The 15,234-nt window shown below is 41.4% G+C and overlaps 1 pseudogene; it reads right to left on the reverse strand.

The window, feature by feature from the left end:
* LOC136406170 (UDP-glucuronosyltransferase 2B31-like) overlaps positions 1-15,234 on the reverse strand; it is a 35,024-nt pseudogene that overhangs the window by 9,475 nt on the left and 10,315 nt on the right.

The raw sequence follows: 15,234 nt of genomic DNA on the forward strand, positions 1-15,234 counted from the left end.
ATCATACTGATATTTAACAATGTATTAATAATTATAAATAATTCTTGTTAATATGTTTAGCTTCTTTTATGTTATGAGTTCCTAATCACCACTTTCAAGTATAATTTTTACATAAATTCTGTATTATCATTTTAGGTAGCACTAAAGATTCTCTTAAAATGTTGAAAAGGAAAACCCAGTGGCACTTCATAAATAATAGTATACCTGTTGAATAGATGAAATATGATGATACTAAATTTTATTCAACTGTCAACATCAGGGGTCCCCAAACTATGACCCGCGGGTCACATGCGGCCCCCTGAGGCCATTTATCCAGCCCCCTCTGCACTTCTGGAAGGGGCACCTCTTCCATTGGTGGTCAGTGAGAGGAGCACTGTATGTAGCAGCGTTGCTCACATACAATACTACTTCTAGTGACACATGCGTCAGGGCTCCGGAAGTGCGTCATATCACTTGTTATGTCTAGCAGTGACAAATATGGAAATGGACATTGACCATCTCATTAGCCAAAAGCAGGCCCATAGTTCCCATTGAAATACTGGTCAGTTTGTTGATTTAAATTTACTTGTTCTTTATTTTAAATATTGTATTTGTTCTCTGTTCGGCAGATAAAATATATTATGCTCACTTTGTTAAAGATGGCACTGCCCACGTGGAGGCCGTCGCCCAGGTGATATTAATGTGTGTTGGGGGCAGGCTGTGGGCAGGCAAGATCCTTGTAGCCTGGAGCTTGGTTTTAGGATTAAGCCTTTCCCACCCTTTTTGATGTGGGGTGGTACAATCCCATCATGCCCCAGATAAGCAACTTTGTATTAGAGACTTCCTTATTTTGTATATTGGATTAAAGGTTTTGATTTCTACACTATAAAATGGGGGCAGAATGGGAGCTTGCTCTTGGTTCCTGAGATTATTATTAGAGGAGAGAGCAGAGAGGAGAGCAGAGAAAGGCCACATGGAGGAGGCCAGGAGAAGCAGCCAAGATGGCGGAGTGTTGAGTGAGAAGCCAGTTTGTACAGGGAAAAGGAAGGAGATGGGGAACAGAGGTGAATAAGTCTGATGAGCTAGAAACCTTTGATTCTAGGAAACTCAGATAAGTCAGTAGCTTTGTGAGCACTGAATGAGTGGATTTTGGAGCCCAGAGTGTGTTTTTACTTGCCCGCTGGGTGCAAGCTAGGATTAAAGATGATGGCCCATCAGTTTTTGGCTCTGTTGTTTCTTTACTGACTGTCCGAATCCAATGCGAACCTGCATGGGTCAGGCAGCTGTGATGGTGGCTGTGGACACTGGCTTCACATTTCGGGGTTTTTTTTTTTGTTTTTTTTTTTTTACTTTAAAATAAGATATGTGCAGTGTGCATAGGAATTTGTTCATAGTTTTTTAATAGTCTGGCCCTCCTACAGTCTGAGGGACAGTGAACTGGCTCCCTGGGTAAAAATTTTGGGGACTCCTGGTCAACATGCTACAATGCAGTGACAGCATTCACTAACATGGTTTACTCATAAATAGCCAAGCAGTTTCTCAGTCTACTACCATGCTAGATTCTAGTTTACAAGTGTTAAACATCTGTTTACTGTGTTAGTGCTAAATTATAGTTCTCAACAAGTTAATATAAGGAGAAACTTACAGTAGCTAGGAAATTAAAAATCATTAGCAAATACCCAGAGACTATCATTTTTTATGTCAAAGGAAGTGGGGAAGGTCTCATAAACTGTCCCATGCTAGGCTTGCTTCTGGTTGATTCTTTCTTATATTTCTTTCTTCTTCATTCAGGAGAAGCGATTATTTTATGGGTAATTTCTGGACCACATTCTATAAAACACAAGGTCACCTTGAGGGCTGAACCCACGTGCATCCTTTCTTTTATGTCTTCCTGCTTTAGACTGTAGCAGGGCCCAGCTGACCAGCGAGGTTTTTTTCTTTCCTTTTCACAGACCGGTTTTTCTTTTTCAATTGTTGTACTGGCTTGAATCTGATGCAGCTGGTGAGCCCTGGGCACCCTTTCTTTCAGTATCACCTTGAGAAACACAGTCAATGGGCCTATTCCAAAATTCAGGGGAGTTAAGAGAGACTTGGATCACCTGCCAAGCCTAAACTGTGTGACACCTTTCAGACTGTTGTCATTTCCTGTTTAATGTTATAGTTAAAATTTAACTCCTTACTGAGAATATCTGTAGTGTGTACAGTACTCTAGAAATCCTGCAAGAAAATGGAGCAAATGACAAGATAGAATTAGGTGATATGTGTTCTTGCCTTCTATACTATAATAAGAGCAAACTCCACGTTGCACTTCTCTCATTCTTTTTTTCTTTTTTGTATGAGAGAGGAGGGGAGATAGATGTACTCCTTCATGCTCCACGGCTGAAATCAACCTGGCAACACACATCTGGGGCTGATGTTCGAACCTACCAAGCAACTGACTGCGGCAGGGAAAAAGTGTGAGAAGGAAAAGAGGGAGGGGGAGAGAAGCAGATAGTCACTTGTGTCCCCTGATCAGGAATCAAGTGCTAGACATCCATACTATGGGCTCATGCTCTCTCCAATGAGCCAGCTGACCAGGGCCTCACATAGTAACTTTTTAAAAAAATTTATTTATTAAATTTAATGCAGTGACATTGATAAATCAGGGTACATATGTTGAGAGAAAACATCTCTAGATTATTTTGACATTTGATTGTGCTGTATACCTCTCCCCCAAAGTTAAATTGTCTTCTGTCACCTTCTATCTGGTTTTCTTTGTGCCCCTCCCCTCCCCCAACCCCTGTCTCCTTCTTCACCCCATCCCCCCTCCCCCCATCCCCCACCCCTGTTGCCATCACATTCTTGTTCATGTCTCTGAGTCTCATTTTTATGTCCCTTCTATGTATGGATTCATGTAGTTCTTAGTTTTTTTTCTGATTTACTTATTTCACTCGATATAATGTTATCAAGGTCCATCCATGTTATTGTAAATGATCTGATGTCATCATTTCTTATGGCTGAGTAGTATTCCATAGTATATATGTACCAAAGCTTTTTAATCCACTCGTCCTCTGACGGACACTTGGGCTGTTTCCAGATCCTCGCTATTGTGAACAATGCTGCCACAAACGTGGGGGTGCATTTCTCCTTTTGGAGCCGTTCTATGGTGTCCTTGGGGTATATTCCTAAAAATGGGACAGTTGGGTCAAAAGGCAGTTCGATTTTCAGTTTCTTGAGGAATCTCCATACTGTTTTCCACAGTGGCTGCACCAGTCTGCATTCCCACCAGCAGTGCAGGAGGGTTCCCTTTTCTCCACATCCTTGCCAGCACTTATTCTGTATTGTTTTGTTGATAAGCGCCATTCTGACTGGTGTGAGGTGATATCTCATTGTGGTTTTAATTTGCATTTCTCTAATGATTAGTGATGTTGAGCATTTTTTCATATGCCTATTGGCCATCTGTATGTCCTCTTTGGAGAAGTATCTATTCATCTCTTTTGCCCATTTTTGGATTGGGTTGTTTGTCTTCCTGGTGTTGAGTTTTACAAGTTCTTTATAAATTTTGGTTATTAACCCCTTATCAGACGTATTGTCAAATATGTTCTCCCATTGTGTAGTTTGTCTTTTTATTCTGTTCTTGTTGTCTTTAGCTGTGCAAAAGCTTTTTAGTTTGATATAGTCCCATTTGTTTATCCTGTCTTTTATTTCACTTCCCCATGGAGATAAATCAGCAAATATATTGCTCCGAGAGATGTCCGAGAGCTTACTGCCTATATTTTCTTCTAAGATGCTTATGGTTTCACGGCCTACATTCAAGTCTTTTATCCATTTTGAGTTTATTTTTATGAGTGGTGTAAGCTGGTGATCTAGTTTCATTTTTGTGCAGGTAGCTGTCCAATTTTCCCAACATCATTTGTTAAAGAGGCTGTCTTTACTCCATTGTATTTCCTTACCTCCTTTGTCAAATATCAGTTGTCCATAGAACTGTGGGTTTATTTCTGGGTTCTCTGTTCTGTTCCATTGATCTATATGCCTGTTCTTATGCCAGTACCAGACTGTTTTGAGTACAACGGCCTTTTAGTATAACTTGATATCAGGAAGTGTGATACCTCCCACTTTATTCTTCTTTTTTAAGATTGCTGAGGCTATTCGTGTTCTCTTTTGGTTCCATATAAATTTTTGGAATATGTGGTCTATATCTTTGAAGTATGTCATTGGTATTTTAATTGGTATTGCATTGAATTTATAGATTGCTTTGGGTAATATAGACATTTTAATGATGTTTATTCTTCCTAACCATGAGCACGGTATATGCTTCCACTTGTTTGTATCTTCCTTGATTTCTTTTATCAATGCTTTGTAATTTTCCGAGTACAAGTCTTTAGTCTCCTTGGTTAAGTTTATTCCTAGGTACTTTATTTTTTTGGTTGTAATTGTGAAGGGGATTGTTTCCTTAATTTCTCTTTCTGACTGTTCATTGTTGGTGTATAAAAATGCCTCTGATTTCTGAGTATTGATTTTATATCCTGCCACTTTGCTGAATTCATTTATCAGGTCCAGTAGCTTTTTGACTGAGACTTTAGGGTTTTCTATATACAATATCATATCATCTGCAAATAATGATAATTTTACTTCTTCTTTTCCAACTTGAATGCCTTTTATTTCTTCTTCTTGTCTGATTGCTGTGGCTAGGACTTCCAGGACCATGTTAAATAAGAGTGGTGAAAGGGGGCACCCCTGCCTTGTTCCTGATCTTAAGGGGATTGCTTTTAATTTTTGCCTATTGAGTATGATGTTGGCTGTGGGTTTCTCATAGATGGCTTTTATCATGTTGAGGTATGTTCCCTGTATTCCCACTTTGCTGAGAGTTTTGATCATGAATGGGTGCTGGATTTTATCAAATGCTTTTTCTGCATCTATTGAAATTATCATATGGTTTTTCTCCTTCTTTTTGTTTATGTGATGAATCACATTGATTGATTTACGAATATGGTACCAGCCTTGCCTCCCCAGAATAAATCCCACTTGATCATGGTGTATGATTTTTTCCATATATTGTTGGATCCGGTTTGCTAATATTTTGTTGAGGATTTTAGCATCTATATTCATCAGAGATATTGGCCTATAATTTTCTTTCTTTGTGTTGTCTTTGCCTGGTTTTGGAATCAGAATTATGCTCGCCTCATAAAAGGAACTTGGAAGTCTTCCTTCCTCTTGAATTTTTTGAAATAGTTTGAGAAGGATAGGAGTTAGTTCTTCTTTGAATATTTGGTAGAATTCCGTTGTGAAGCCATCGGGCCCCGGACTTTTCTTTGTTGGGAGTTTTTTGATAACTGTTTTGATCTCATTTGTTGTAATCAGTCTGTTTAGGTTTTCTGATTCTTCCAGATTCATTTTTGGAAGATTGTATGCTTCAAGGAATTTGTCCATTTCATCTAGGTTGTCTAGTTTTTTGGCATACAGTTCTTCATAGTATTTTCTTACAATATTTTGTATTTCTGTTGTGTCAGTTGTTATTTCTCCTCTCTCATTTCTAATTTTATTTATTTGAGTCCTCTCTCTCTTTTTTTGATGAGTCTACTTAAAGTTTCATCAATCTTGTTTACCTTTTCAAAGAACCAGCTCCTAGTTTCATTGATCCTCTGTATTGTTTCTTTAGCCTCTATGTCATTTATTTCTGCTCTGATCTTTATTATTTCCTTCCTTCTACTACATCTGGGCTTTACTTGCTGTTCTTTTTCTAATTCTTTTAGATGCAGGGTTAAGTTGTTTATCTGAGCTTTTTCTAGCTTCTGAAAGTGTGCCTGTAGTGCTATGAACTTCCCTCTCAGCACTGCTTTCACTGTGTCCCATAAATTTTGAGTTGTTATATGTTCATTGTCATTTGTTTCTAGGAATTTTTTTATTTCTTCTTTGATCTCATTCTTAATCCATTCATTATTTAACACCCTGCTATTTAGTTTCCATGTGTTTGAGAATTTTTGAGCTTTTCTGTTGTGATTCATTTCTAGTTTCATGCCATTGTGATTGGAGAAAGTGCTTGATATGGTTTCAGTCTTCTTAAATTTGTTGAGAGCACTTTTGTTCCCTAACATGTGGTCTATCCTAGAGAATGTACCATGAGCACTTGAAAAGAATGTATATTCTGCTGCTTTAGGGTGAAAGGTTCTGAAGATATCTATTAAATCGAGTTGATCTAGTGTTTCCAATAAGTCTGCTGTTTCTTTGTTAATTTTCTTTCTTGAGGATCTATCTAGTGATGTTAGTGGGATATTTAAATCCCCTACTATTATAGTATTGCTGTTGATCTTGCCCTTTAAATCCATCAAAGTCTGCTTTATATATTTGGGTGCTCCTATATTAGGTGCATAGATATTTATAATAGTTATATCTTCCTGTTTGATTACTCCCTTTATTATTATGTAGTGGCCTTCTTTATCTCTTACTATATCCTTTGTTTTAAAGTCCAGTTTATCTGATATAAGTATTGCTACCCCAGCTTTTTTTTTCATTTCCGTTTGCATGAAATGTTTTTTTCCATCCTATTACCTTCAATCTATGTGTGTCTTTTGTTCTAAGGTGTGTCTCTTGTAGACAACATATGTATGGGTACTGTTTTCTTATCCACGCAGCTACCCTATGTCTTTTGATTGGATCATTTAATCCATTTACATTTAAGGTTATTATTGATATGTAGTTGTTTATTGCTATTTTCTTCTTTAAAGGTATATTCCTTTTTTGCTATATTCTTTTCCCACTTTGATCTGTTTACAACAGGCCCCTTAACATTTCCTGCAGCATTGGTTTGGTTGTAATGAATTCCTTGAGTTGTTTTTTGTCTGTGAAGCTTTTTATTTCTCCTTCGATTTTAAATGATAGCCTTGCTGGATAAAGTAGTCTTGGTTGTAGGTTCTTGTTCTGCATTATTTTGAATATTTCTTGCCATTCCCTTCTGGCCTCAAGTGTTTTTGTTGAGAAGTCAGATGTCATCCTTATGGGGGCTCCTTTGTAGGTGATAACTTTTTTTTCTCTTGCAGTTTTTAATATTTTCTCTTTATCGCTTAGCTTTTGTATTTTAATTATGATGTGTCTTGGTGTAGGTTTCTTTGGGCTTCTCTTTAATGGAGTCCTCTGTGCTTCTTGGACTTGTGAGAGTTTCTCTTGCATTAATTTAGGGAAGTTTTCAGCTATGATATGATTAAACAACATCTCTATTCCTTGTTCTTTTTCTTCTTCTTCAGGAACCCCTATGATGCAGATGTTATTTCTCTTCATGTTGTCACAGAGCTCTCTAAGGGTTTCCTCTGACTTTTTGAGTCTCTTTTCTATTTTCTTCTCTGTTTTCGTGCCTTCATTCCAGTTGTCCTCTAATTTGCTGATTTGATCCTCTGCTCTATCTATCCTGTTTTTAATTCCTTCCATTGTGGTCTTTATCTGATATTGTATTTGTCATCTCCGACTGATTCTTTTTTATACTTGCTATTTCTTTATTTAGGTGTTCATAGTGACCATCCATTGTTGTTCTAAGATCCCTAAGCATCCTTACAATCATTATTTTGAACTCCGCATCTGGAAGTCTGATTATTTTCATATCACTCAGTTCATCTCCTGAAGGTGTCACTTGTGGTTTCATTTGGATTGCACTTTTTTGTCTTCTCATGTTTTATTTGTAGAGTTGGTTGAGTCTAGGCTTGGTGTTGTCTGTCTCCAGTTTTCAGTTGTGTTATTTCTAGGTCTTCTTGGGTTGGTATCAGCTGTTATCTGTAATCCACTTTTGGATTTGGGCAGCTTTGAAGTCTTGATTTGTTTGTTTTCTTAACAGGTGATAGTCTTGTTTACTGATCTCAGCAGGTGGCTTCCTTGAAACTGTATCCAGGAATGCGATGGGTGTAACCTGAGACTCTGAAGGCCTCTTTAGCCAGCTAATCTCACTGGGAGCAGGGTGTTTTCTCAGCTTCAGAAGGGGGAGGTGTATCTCAGATTTCCATGGAGACCTGAGTTACTGCCCCTCCTTCCCACTTCTTGTTTTCAGCTGTGTCTTGTTGCAGTGATTGGAGCTGGATAGACGTCCGGAGATCTCTGATCCGGAAGCAATTCAGCTCTGTTTTGTGAAAGGTTCAGTCCCTCCCCCAGCTATGGCTGCCTCCAGCACGGATGAGTCAGCTTTTTTAGTTCGTTTCCTGCATTCCTTAGCCCCTCACAGTCTGTCCCTTTCCCTGTCCTTTCCACTTGGGGAGATAAGCTGGTCTTTTCAACACACCTTGCTCCCTGGTCGCCAGGTAAGTGGCTGTGAGCAGTAGTTTCTGCTCTTTTCCCTATGTAAGGTCCTCTCTGGGCTCTCAGCCTCATCCTCCCCCCCTCCATTCCTGTAAGCAGAGGAGATTCAGGCACTCCCTATGTTGGGCAGATAAAATGTATTATGCTCACTTTGTTAAAAATAGGTGCTGCCCACGTGAGGCCGTAGCCCAGGTGATATTAATGTGTGTTGAGAATTGTTGTAGCCTGAGGCTTGGTTTTGGGATTAAGCCTGTCCCACCCTTTTTGATGTGGGGCCATACAATCCAATCATGCCTCAGAGAAGTGACTTTGTATTAGAGACTTCCCTATTATGTATATTGGATTAAGGGTTTGGATTTCTACACTATAAAATGGAGACGGAATGAGAGTTTGGCTTTTGGTTCCTGAGATTATCATTAGAAGAGAGAGCAGAGGAGAGCAGAGAAAGGCCACGTGGAGGAGGCCAGGAGAAGCAGCCAAGATGGTGAAGTGCTGATTGAGATGCCAGTTTGTGTAGAGTTTGTATTTGGGATAAGGACGGAGATGGGGAACAGAGGAGAATAAGTCTGGTGAGCTAGAAACCTTTGATTCTAGGAAACTCGGATAAATCAGTAGCTTTGTGAGCACTGAATGTGACTGGGTTTTGGAGCCCAGTGTGTATTTTTACTTGCCCACCGGGTGCAAGCTAGATTAAAGACTATGGCCCACCAGTTTTTGGCTCCATGGTTTCTTTACCGACTGTCCGAATCCAATGCGAACCTGCATGGGCTGGGCGGCTATGATGGCAGCCCTGATAGCCCTGCCTGCTGGCTTTACATTTGGCGTAGTCTGTGGCAGGATTCGATACAGATCGGCAAGGAGCCTTTGAGTGGTGGAGTAGAGGACTGGCTAGTGTTAGGGTTCCCCATGGCTGTCCTCTTGGGGATCGTAGGCTGGCTGACTTTTACAGCCATGCGTGAGGAAACCGAGAGCTCTGTGGAAGAGGTTGCCTGGGACCTGCAAACCGAGCAGCGGGAGGAGCTGGAGCAAACACAGGAGAAACCGATGCTGACCCTGGAGCTGGAGGAAATGCTGGAGGAGGAGGCCAACCAGGTGTTCGAGATTCGCCTGGAAATAGAGCAAATGCTGGAGGAGGATTCAGAGGTTCGTGAGTTGCAGCTTGCCCTGGATGTTGCGGAGAGCCAGCAGCAGCAGGAGGCCGGGGCTGAGGCTGAGGCTGAAGCTGAGGCCGGGTCCGGAGCTGCAAGGTCTGCGGAGCAGAAGGCGGCGGCAGCCCGGGGCTTGAGCCTGGCAGCGGGAGCTGGTGTTTTCAGTTCCTCTTTGGAGGATGAGGAGAATCGGACTGGAGTTGTGATCTGCAGTCTCCAGAAGATGGAAGCCCAGCTGGAAGGAGCACCTACTGCAGCCCCGGTAGGTCTGCGATTTTGGGAAATAGGGCTGGACATGCTTTCCGGAGCAGAGATGGAAATGCTGACTGCCATTGCCATGTGGCCCTCTTTGGGACAGTGTAAGACCTGCGAGGATGGCAGGAATGAGGGGGGTGGCTGACGTCCCATGTGCGTGGACTGGTTTCCTGGACTACGACCGGAGTGGGCATTGGCTCCTTTGTTGGATGGATTTACGGATTACGGATTTTGGACAATGTGAAATACCCTGATGGGGGTGGGGGGTGGCTTTGCTGGAAGCACTCCCCTGCCCCAGGAAGCTTCTCCCATGGCTAGAAAGAAGGCCGAGGACATTTTGCGCTTTGGGCAAAGTGCTCAGAGACTGGTGAAATGTACCTTTGTAATTGTTGAAACTGTATGATTTTTGCTGTTGTAATCTGTGTAATGTTCTAATTTCCTTGCACAGGAATGCTGGTGATGTAAATTGTGGGTAGTAAAGTGAGCATAGGGGTGGATTGTTGGGCAGATAAAATGTATTATGCTCACTTTGTTAAAAATAGGTGCTGCCCACGTGAGGCCGTAGCCCAGGTGATATTAATGTGTGTTGAGAATTGTTGTAGCCTGAGGCTTGGTTTTGGGATTAAGCCTGTCCCACCCTTTTTGATGTGGGGCCGTACAATCCAATCATGCCTCAGAGAAGTGACTTTGTATTAGAGACTTCCCTATTATGTATATTGGATTAAGGGTTTGGATTTCTACACTATAAAATGGGGACAGAATGAGAGTTTGGCTTTTGGTTCCTGAGATTATCATTAGAAGAGAGAGCAGAGGAGAGCAGAGAAAGGCCACGTGGAGGAGGCCAGGAGAAGCAGCCAAGATGGTGAAGTGCTGATTGAGATGCCAGTTTGTGTAGAGTTTGTATTTGGGATAAGGACGGAGATGGGGAACAGAGGAGAATAAGTCTGGTGAGCTAGAAACCTTTGATTCTAGGAAACTCGGATAAATCAGTAGCTTTGTGAGCACTGAATGTGACTGGGTTTTGGAGCCCAGTGTGTATTTTTACTTGCCCACCGGGTGCAAGCTAGATTAAAGACTATGGCTCACCAGTTTTTGGCTCCATGGTTTCTTTACCGACTGTCCGAATCCAATGCGAACCTGCATGGGCTGGGCGGCTATGATGGCAGCCCTGATAGCCCTGCCTGCTGGCTTTACACCCTACCAGGATTGTGGCTTCTTCTTTGCTCCTTGGTTTTTGAGAGCTGTTCTTGCAGTTCAGAGTTGGTTTTTCATGCTGATTTTTCCTAAATTGATTTGTAGTCCAGTTTGGTGGTGAGAGCTGGGCGTCTGTGCATCCACCTACTCCGCTGCCATCTTCCTTCACATAGTAATGTTTTTTTGTGTGTGTGACAGAGACAGAGAGAGGGACATATAGGGAAAAAGAGAAGAGAGAAAGATGAGAAGCATAAATTCTTCCTTGCTGCCCTTTAGTTGTTCATTGATTGCTTTTTATTATATTCCTTGATAGGGGTGGGGCTGAGGACACTTTGCTCAAGCTAGCGACCTTGGGCTCAAGCTGGTGAGCCTTGCCCAAATCAGATCAGCCTGCGCTCAAGCTGGTAACCTCTGGGTTTTGAACCTGGGTCTTTTGTGTCCCAGTCTGATGTTCTATCCATTGCACCACCACCTTGTCAGGCAGCACCTTTTAAATATAATTCTTTGTGATTATATTGTTAATTCCAAAGTTAATGTAAATTAAATACTTGCCATGTGTAGTTTGTTTCTAATTGATAGGTGAGGTAAATTGGAGCTATCACAATAGTTTACCTTTTACATAGAAATTTCTGTAATCTGACCTTTTACAGAGTTGAACACATTCATTGTTTTTTTCTCTATGGTACTTAAACCATTTGAGGAATCTGGGCAAGGACTGATACAATCACGTTGGCACTTTCTTCTGTCATTTTCTGGACCCCAGACTAAACACCACAATGCCATGTTCTCCAGAGCTCTGGACAAACTCTTCCATTTCATATGAAGGGAGAATAGTTCCCATCACAAGAGATCAACAGCACAGTGAACACTATGGAAAGGACTCCTACAATCAATTAAAGAGAGAAAATTAAGTCTTATGAGTAATTAGTGTAAACACTGTAGTGCTTGTGTTATTAAAAGTGTTAAAATACATGCAATATAATGTAGAATTACATGGTAAAGTTATTCTTATTATTGTGCAATCCACCTCCAAAACTCTTTCATCTTGTACATTGGAACTGTGCTTATCCTGTAATTCACCATTTCTCATTTCCCAGTTCCTGACATTCATCCTACTTTCTGTTTCTATCAATTTGACTAGTTTACATACCTTACATAAATGCAATTATATAGTATTTGTTTTTTTGTGTATGAGTGGTCTATTTCATTTAGAAAAATGTCCTTAGGATTCAGATATGTTATAGCCTATGTTAGAATATTTTTCAATTTCACTTTTTTGGTATGTTGTTCATTCATTCTGAATCTTGATAGATTATATAGAAGATTTGCAGTTTAGGAGATAAAATATAGGAAATATTAACCAGCACAGGTTTTCATAACACATAAGCTCATTTTATAGACATAGATGACTTATCAGTAATGACATTTTTCTTTTCCTAAGTGTTTTACATTCTTTACTGTGACACTTTCAGATTGGAGAATTAAGACATCTAAGAGGTATAAGGTATTCCCTGGGAGTATTGCATAACTTCCTGGCATGGAAGAGTATTTGGTATAGAAGACAGAGGCTAGTTAGCTGCAGCAGAATGAACATTAAAGAACAGTAGTAAACAAGAGTCCTCGCCTAGAGATAGCCCCTGTGTCAGTGTGTGTTGTGTAGTGTGTGCTCCTACCCTCCCACCTCCTACCCACTCTCCTAACTCCCATCACAGTCTTAATAGTTTGTCTCTTCCAGTGGTGTTCAAGGCAGAAAATCATAATACATGCCGGTGGATTGCATTTTTTTTTTATTGGGAAGAGCTAATGTTAAATAGAGCCTAATTATGAAATAGTTTTAGTTACCATCATATCTGGTTATCACTTGTAACTGGTTTAGTAATATAGTTACTTGTTTTGTAATTATCAGGGCAAGGTGACCCAAATTTGTTTTTCTTGAATTCTATAAATAAGTCTCATGAAAGCAGAGTAAGGTTTCATTTACCCAGGTAATTATTAACCTGTAGTCACAGGTTTTAATCAGTAACACTTTGATTTCTTAACTAATAAACCATCACTTTCTGCAGGAGATTTTGCTTCTTTAGCTAATTCATTTTTAAAGTTTACTTGTTCCAGGGGCTGAATAAAATATGAAGTAGGGGAGATGACATCAGAGTAATGGCGGGGTAGGAAGCGATTCCGATAAATCTCCCCCAAAACTCAACAAGATCTTCAACCAGAAACAGAAAAACCTATACTTGGAGCCTCCAGATGCTTCGCAATACACCCAAAGGTATGGTTGAGTGAAAAATTGGCTAAATATATAACCAAACCCCGAAGGAAATAGGGAGTAAGAAATGCTCCGCCTTCCTCACTAACTTAAACAGGGCGGCTTTCTCTAGTAACTGTGAATATAGAAACTGAGGCGGGCAAAGGGGAGGAATAGATTCAGGCCATGGCACAAACGGCTGAACCAGGCTGTGGCACGGAGATCCAAGCCGAGGAAAAACTGATCCTGTGGCAACCCGGGCAATACAAGCTAACACTCGCGCCAAACCCAAACAAAGAAAGACAAGCGGGGCGGCCATTTTACCCGGTCTCCTGGTCGGTGCGCAGTTAGTGGGCGAGAGATTTCTTCCTAGGCCCCGGGAATGGGTGCCCGTGTTGCCCCACGGAGAGGCAGGGTCAGAGGCTTTTCTGTGGGCCGAGGGCAGAGTCTCTGGGCAGCCCCAGCGCCCTGGGAAAGCCACGCACGGGAGGGAGTGAGAACTAATTCCAACGGTGGAAATTTTCCGTGCTGCTGGGGGTTTCACTCAGAGGGAAACGCGGCCGGCCTCATATCCGGGTTTGCGCGCGCAGATAGTGAATGAGAGATTCCTCCGAGTGCCTCGGCAGTGCGCGCCCGTGTTATCGCACAGAGGGGCAGAGTCAGGGGCCTTTGTGTGGGCCAAAGCGGAATCTCGGGCCGCCCCAGCGCCTTGCAAAAGCCGCACACGGGGACGGAGTGAGACTCAATTCCAACGCTGCAACTTTTCCCTGCGGTTGGGGGTTTCACTCAGAGCGTGAGACTGCTGGCCGGATATCCTGGTCTGCGCACACAGCCAGTGAGTGAGAGTTTCCTCCAAGCGCCCCGGAAGTGGGCGCCCACCTGTGTTACCGGACAGAGTGGCAGACAGAGCCAGAGGTCTTTGAGTGGGCGGAAAGCCCGCCTGATTATGCTAGCAGCTCTGACTGACTGAGCCTTACCCAGAGCCCTGTGCTGAGTGGAAATAGAGTGGGGAGTTGCCAGCTCTTTGAGCCTCTTACTATCCAGGCAGAGGCAGCAGCAACCCCATAGCTGGATTATCAGGCTACTAATTGAGGAAGGAAAGACTAGGAGAAAGGCTCCAGGAACACGGACTCTCTCACTGTCGGAGCCTATAAATGCTAATAGCCTCGACTGCCAACGAGACTAAAGCACAATACATGACATTGCCATAGAAACTTATCAACTGCAAACCTCTACCTGAGCGTGCCAAAGGGGCAGAACCCAGGGTACAGAGTCACCGACCAGGAAGAGGGAGAGAAAAGAAAAAGCAAGAAGATAACCTCTCAAAACCAAGAATAATCTGCAGACTTTATAACCTATCCCATTTTATTATATTTGTTCGTTTGTTTCTCTTATCTTCATTCTTGATACTTTTTTTCCTCCTCCAATTTGGCCGATTAACTCTCTGCCAGTCTTACTCTCTCCTCTCCTTGAACTACACTACCCATAAGTGTTAAATCTCCCATTATCTTTTCTCTTCTCTTCCTTTCTCTCTATGAGGGTTGCACTCCAAAACCCTTAACTCTCTCTCTCTCTCTCCTTTCTTTTTTCTTCTATTAGTGGTTCCCTCTTTTTTTCTCTCTCTCTCTTTCTTTTCTCCCTCTATATAAGTTTCTTCCTTTCTCCTTTACATCTCCTCTCATTCAAACCTCAATAACAAACAAATTATCTTATCTGGGACTCAAACTTATGTTTGTGGCATTTTGGGGGGGGTTTACTTCACCTTTTTAACTCACTAGCAGTGCTCCCATCCCTGGCTCTCCATTTTATCTAGTTCTTGTTCCACTAAATACAATAGTAATTTTTTAATTTGTCTCCCCATTTTTCCGTTTTCCTCTTATTCCTCTCATCATAACTCTTAGACAACCAACACCTAAAAGCAAATCATTTTATTCTTGACCCAAATTTTTTCCTTATTTGCTTTTTGTGGGTCCATACGCTCTTTTTTTTCTTTTTTTTTTCTTTTTCTCGTTTTTCTTTTTTTTTCATTTCTTTTTCCTTTTTTTTTTTTTTTTTTTTTTTTTGCCCCTTTATTACTTTTCCCCAATTCAGGCCCTCCATCACAGGCATTGTTTGTTATAATTCACAGTTCACCACAAGATTTTCTCAAGAAAGAGG

This window comes from Saccopteryx leptura, chromosome 5 (genome assembly GCF_036850995.1).
Source record: "Saccopteryx leptura isolate mSacLep1 chromosome 5, mSacLep1_pri_phased_curated, whole genome shotgun sequence".
Lineage (NCBI taxonomy): Eukaryota > Metazoa > Chordata > Mammalia > Chiroptera > Emballonuridae > Saccopteryx > Saccopteryx leptura.